General features: G+C 46.1%; 1 protein-coding gene across 3 annotated transcripts in view; it reads left to right on the top strand.

Moving 5' to 3' along the window:
* C23H6orf89 (chromosome 23 C6orf89 homolog) overlaps nt 4,365-6,052 on the top strand; it is a 38,792-nt gene continuing 37,104 nt past the window's right edge. For all 3 annotated transcript variants that reach the window (XM_005696266.3, XM_005696265.3, XM_013973851.2), the window contains exon 1: nt 4,365-4,513. The gene's annotated coding sequence lies outside the window, so the exon portion shown is untranslated. The remainder of the gene's footprint in view (nt 4,514-6,052) is intronic.

Raw genomic sequence — 6,052 nt, 5'->3', positions numbered from 1 at the left:
TGCTATGGACGCTCTGATTGGTTCCTTTAGGCATGGGGAGGCGTGACCGACCGGCAAAGCTGCACTTCTAATGGAGTTAAAGCCTAACCTTCCGTTTGGAAGAATTTCTTAGTCCCACAGTAGTGCTGAGACCCAGGAAGAGGAAGAGAACGGAAGGGGATAGAGATGAGAGCTGCCAGAAACTAACACTAATGTAAGGTGCTGTACATTTACACAGCACTTGAACATTATTATGTTATCTACTCCGCGAAACAGTCCTGTAAAGTTGATGTTATTATTCCCCTTTTTCAGATGTGAAAACTGAGACTCAGCAGTTAAATGACTTATATGTCCATAGCCAGGCTTCCCAAGTGGCTCAGTGGTAAAGAATCCACTTGCCAATGCAGGAGACACAGGTTAGATCCCTGGGTCGGAAGATCCCCTGGAAAAGTAAGTGACAACCGACTCCAGTATTGTTGCCTGGGAAAATCCCATGGACAGAGGAGCCTGATCTATAGTCCACGGAGTCGCAAAAGACCTGGACATGGCTTAGGTACTAAACAGCAACAACAGGTCCATAGGCCCATGCTGCTGCTAGGTCACTTCAGTCCTGTCCGACTCTGTGCGATCCCATAGATGGCAGCCTACCAGGTTCCCCCAGCCCTGGGATTCTCCAGGCAAGAACACTGGAGTGGGTTGCCATTGCCTTCTCCAATGCATAAAAGTGAAAAAAGTGAAGTTGCTCGGTCGTGTCCGACCCTTCGCGACCCCATGGACTGCAGCCCACCAGGCTCCTCCGTCCATGGGATTTTCCAGGCAAGAGTACTGGAGTGGGGTGCCATTGCCTTCTCGGACAGCCCCATAGCCATGAAGCAAATCAGACTTAGAGTCTCCAAAGACAAAGTGTCTGGGGAGAGGGAAGAGGGAAGGACTGGGAAGAAAATCAGAGATAAAGGAAGGGAAAGCTAGGAGAATGAAGATCGAATAGGTCAGGGCTAGAAGCAAGGATTAGAGTGACTGTGGCTGGGATAGATGGAAGTCCAAGGTTGTTAGGAGTGTTTGAACATTATCAAAGACAATGAGAGGAGGTTTGGAGGGAGGACAAGAAAGAAATGGGGTCAGTGAACATACTGTAAATGCTTTGCACAGCACTTGATAATGGCAGTTAAATGAATGCTTGCTTTATACCAGGCATCCAGTAAGCACTATTGTGTACTTTCACACCGTTAAAAATCAAACACAAATGGAACTCAGACTTGGAAATTTCCTCATTCACAATTCGTAGAGGTTATACTCCATTTATAGTTATTATAAAATATTGGCCATATTCCCTGTGCTCTGCAATATATCCTTGTAGCTTATTTTTGAACTTTTGACAACACTTAATCTTCAAACCCACAAGAGGTAGATATCACTATTCCCCCTTTTATTTTGAGGAAACTGAGACTTGCAGAGATAACTTGCTCAAAGTACCGCAGCTGTGACCCTGTGCTCTTGACCACAGTTCAGCCCTAGTTTCCTTAATTGCCAGGCAGGAATAAGGGTATACAAGATTGGAAAGGTCAAACCAGACAGTGCGCTCCTTGAGAGAATAACTGAGCCACGTTCATCTTTGTGCCCTCCTCGCAGAGCACTGAACATAGGATGCTTAAGTTTCATTGAATGAATAATAAACAGAAAATTATATTTTAGGGGCTTCCCTAAATGTTTACCACTGGTGGCTCAGTGGTAAACAATCTGCCTGGCATGAATCCCTGCAGGAAGATCCCAGGCACCACCTTAACTAAACTAACTAAGCCCGTGTGCCACACAACTCCTGAGCCTGGGCTCTGGAGCCTGGGCACCGCAACTACTGAAGCCTGTGCACCCAGAGCCCATGCACCGCGACCAGAGAAGCCACCGCACTGAGCAGCGCACGCACTGCAACGCAGAGTAGCCCCTGCTCTCTTCAGCTGGAGAAAAGCCTGTGCGGCAATGAAGACCCAGCACAGCCATAAATAAATGAACAAAATGAGTAAATGAATAAAATTATTTAAAAAAAGAAACTTGCATTTTAGACTGATGAAAGCTGTGCTGATGTAAGGTATAATGAATTTACACTTCCTGCAGTCTTGTGTTCATGCCCTCTTTATGGCCTTTGAGCTGGATGGAAAAGTTTTCATTGTTGGTCCTGTCTGTTGTTATCCGAGTTTCCTTCCTCGGGACCTTACGTAGTTCCTTACTACATATCTTGGGAGGCTTAGGGCATGGTGAAGATGCATTGGGGTTTAACAGAAGCATAAGACAGCACCTTGCTGGCTCATTCCAAAATCCTTACTCAAGAAGCTCAGCTTTGGTTGGACTTTTTATTCCCAAGAGAACATTAGGTGTCAGTGACTTCAGGGCAGAATTGACAAAGAGGCCTAGATTCCTGTTCTAAGTTCACTATTAGATTGCAGCTTGTACTTACTTCATTTATTCTGTATCTAAGTTTAATGTGTCTTCTGAGTAAATGCCCCTTATTAAAAACAAAATTATAACATCATTTTTGAGCTGGAATCCTAAGGATCATCCTCTTTATCTCTGCTCCCTGTAAATGACACATCATCAAACATGTCAACTCTTTTTTCCAAAGGTCCCCAAACTGTATTCCTTTCTTCCCATTCCCACTGCTGCTTCAGACCTTTAACACCAGGATTAGTTCAGAAGCTCCTTTGCTGGAGCTTCCCTTCCCTTTGGTTTCCCTCTAGTAATCTATTTGACACACAGCAGCCAAAGCCCTCCTCTGAAATACTATAAGATATTGCCATGAAGTATTAAACGGTTTCTCTTTGCCTATTAAAATCCCAAATCACTTGGCCTGAGCTTGAAGGCCCTTCATCATTGACCGCTCACTGACTTCTCCAGTCAGATTTTGGACTACTTTATTATCCAAGCCTTATATGTGCAATCAGCATTCCCAGCTTTCAGTGTGCTGCCCAAGCTAGTCTTTTTCCTTGCAGTGCTTTACCAAACTTCACCCAGTCTCCCCTGTTCCATCTCCTGTCTACTCATCCTGTCTGTAGTAGACTCTCCTTCTCTCTTCTCGATCTTTAATTTGGTGCCACATTCCATCACTGTCTAAATGCTTGTCTCCGATTTTCTTCTCACCAAGTAGACTGTCAATAACCTATGTTAGGGACCCTGTCCTTATGCAGTTGGGCTTCCCAGGTGGCATAGTGGTAAAGAATCAGCCAGCAATGCAGGAGACAGGAGTTCAATCCCAAGGTCAGGAAGATCCCCTGGAGTAGGAAATGGCAATTCACTCCAGTATTCTTGCCTGGAGAATTCCATGAACAGAGGAGCCTGGAGGGCTACAGGCTATGGGGTCACAGAGAGTCAGACATGACTGAGCAAGCATGCCTTATCCAGTTCAGTTCAACATTCACACAGGGCGTGTTCCAGATCAGAATCTGAGCAGAGCGAACGTGAAGTCGCTCCGTGTGTCCGACTCTTTGCGACCCCATGGACTGTAGCCTACCAGGCTCCTCAGTCCATGGAATTTTCCAGGCAAGATTACTGGAGTGGGTTGCCATTTCATTCTCCAGGGGATCTTCCCAACCCACGGATCGAACCCAAGTCTCCCGCACTGCAGGCAGACTCTGCTGCTGCTAAGTCGCTTCAGTCGTGTCCGACTCTGTCCGACCCCATAGACGGCAGCCCACTAGGCTCCCTCGTCCCTGGGATTCTCCAGGCAAGAACACTGGAGTGGGTTGCCATTTCCTTCTCCATTGCGTGAAAGTGAAAAGTGAAAGTGAAGTCGCTCAGTCGTGTCTGACTCTTAGCGACCCCATGGACTGCAGCCCAGCAAGCTCCTCCATACATGGGATTTTCCACGCAAGCGTACTGGAGTGCGGTGCCATTGCCTTCTCCAACAGGCAGACGCTAATCTCGAGCAATTTAACCTTCCCATAAACTTCAGCTTGGTTAGTAAGAGGGTAAATGAAGGTTGTTGAAGAAGTTTCACGAATATAAAGTCCTTTGTAATGTGTGGCAAAGAGTAAACATTAATGAGAGTGTATACAGAGTGTATACAGAGTGTATAATGAGTGTGCCGTGCGTAAATTTGAGTGATCTATTTGTCTGCCTTTCTTTTAGATTTCTTACGTTATCCCTCCCACTTCCTTCTCTTAATGCCTAACACGCTGCCTGTCACATAGTAGGAGGCTCAACAAATACTCATTGAGTGAATTAGTTCAGCGATGAAGTCGGCATTGTCTCACAAAGAGACCGCTGGCGAGGACTGCAGAAGGCCGAGAGGGAAGAACTGGCCGCCAGGGGGAGCAAGAAGCCGTGCTCTCCAGATCTCGTGATAGTTCCCAAGTTCTCCGAGACATCGCCAGTTCTACTTCTGGCGGAAGCTTCCGGCGGGAAGAAGGAGCGCGGCCTCGTCTGTGGAGTGGGAGTTGCTTCCGGGTTGCGCGCCCGGAAGTAGGAAGTTGTCGGCCTATCCTCCTCGCCCGGCGGCTTGCTGTCCCCGAGGCGGGAGGAGCCCGAGGGGGCGCGGGCCCCGCATGTAAGTGACTGGGGCCCGAGGCCGGGAGGGGGGAGGCAGCTTCGTGACAACACTGTCGCCGCACCCGTCTGTAAACTCCTCGCGCAGCCCACCTTTCCGCGCCAGTGCCACTCCTGCCCCTGCGCTGACCCCTTCTCTGAGCCTTTGCCGTTTTGCGGACTGACAGCACCCTTCACCAACCCCCCGGGGTCAACTTTCTTAAAAGACTTCTCCCTTTTTTCCCTTGCCTCTGCCGGGGAGAGCAGAGAGTTCCGCCCTAATTGAACTTGTTTCGCGGGGTCACAATAGTGACCAAAACAGCGGTCCTAGCGAAGTCTATATTTCATTGCCCTTTTAGCTTTGTCTTTTTTTTTTTTTTTTTTTGAATGTTTACAGTAGATTTCCCGCTCCACTCCGAAACATCTTTTTCTGATAATTGTTAGGGAAGGAATTAAAAAAAAAAATTTTTTTTTATGATAAACATGGCATCTCGGATTTCAGAAAGGAATATGACTTGGTTTATTGGCTTGATTAAATGAGCTGTTTGTAATCTCCATTTAGAACAAGGAAATTTGCCTGCTTCATGTTGCGTAGTGTTTTAAGATCATTAGTCCTGCAAGCCACACTTCTTTTCTGGTCTAAGAGCCTGCATATCCTTGGTATTTGCCATTACACCAGTTTTAAGGTATTTGGCCTTCTCTTCATGATAGGGGCTTCCCTGGTGGCTCAGATGATAAAGAATCCGCTTGCAATGCAGAAGTGGGTACAATCCCTGGGTCAGGAAGATCCCCTGGAGGAGGAAATGGCAACCTATTCCTGTATTCTTGCCTGGAGAATTCTTAGGACAGAGGAGCCTGGCCGGCTACAGTCCGTGGGGTTGCAAAGAGTCAGACTGAGCGACTAACACTTTCACTCATAATAGAGACTACTTCCAGAATAATTTCTGACTTTTCCTATTTGCTCATTTGGTTGTTCCCATAGTGGAATCTTCCATGGACATCTTTCCCTTAATAAATTTGCTTGTTTGAGTTATGACAGTTTCCCTTTAAGGAAGGACATGCTTTAACCTAAATTTAGCTTTGCTACATTGAAGTTTTGACTGAAGTTCACATCCACCAATTCGAATACCACAGGCCCTGTCTGCCCTTTCTGCTTTAGACCAAAACAGTTTTCAAGACCCAGTTCAAATCCCTGTTCTTCCACAGCTATTTAAAGCTACACACACACAAAATCTAAGTGTGAAGTTCCTATCTTGCTCACCTAAACTCTCATTAGGCTGATGTGTTTTTGAAAAATAAGTAAAATAAACCGCTAGTTTGTGAACAAAATGATTAGGTCTTTTCTATAAATTGTTCAACAGGCAGTGATAAGGTTCCATATCTCTGAGGTGAATTTCCATGTCTGTTATTAGTTTGTGTTGTTATTTTCTCCAAAAAATCTGCTTTCAAGAAACAGTTTCGTGGCAAGGAAGACAAGGAATAGATGTAATACAGGGTGCTAGGGTTGTGTTTAAGGTTCAAAGGGCAGAAATGAAGGGCTGAGATTCAAAGGGCAGAAATA

This window comes from Capra hircus, chromosome 23, assembly GCF_001704415.2.
Source record: "Capra hircus breed San Clemente chromosome 23, ASM170441v1, whole genome shotgun sequence".
Lineage (NCBI taxonomy): Eukaryota > Metazoa > Chordata > Mammalia > Artiodactyla > Bovidae > Capra > Capra hircus.
This window is presented reverse-complemented; position numbering and strand designations above follow the sequence as displayed.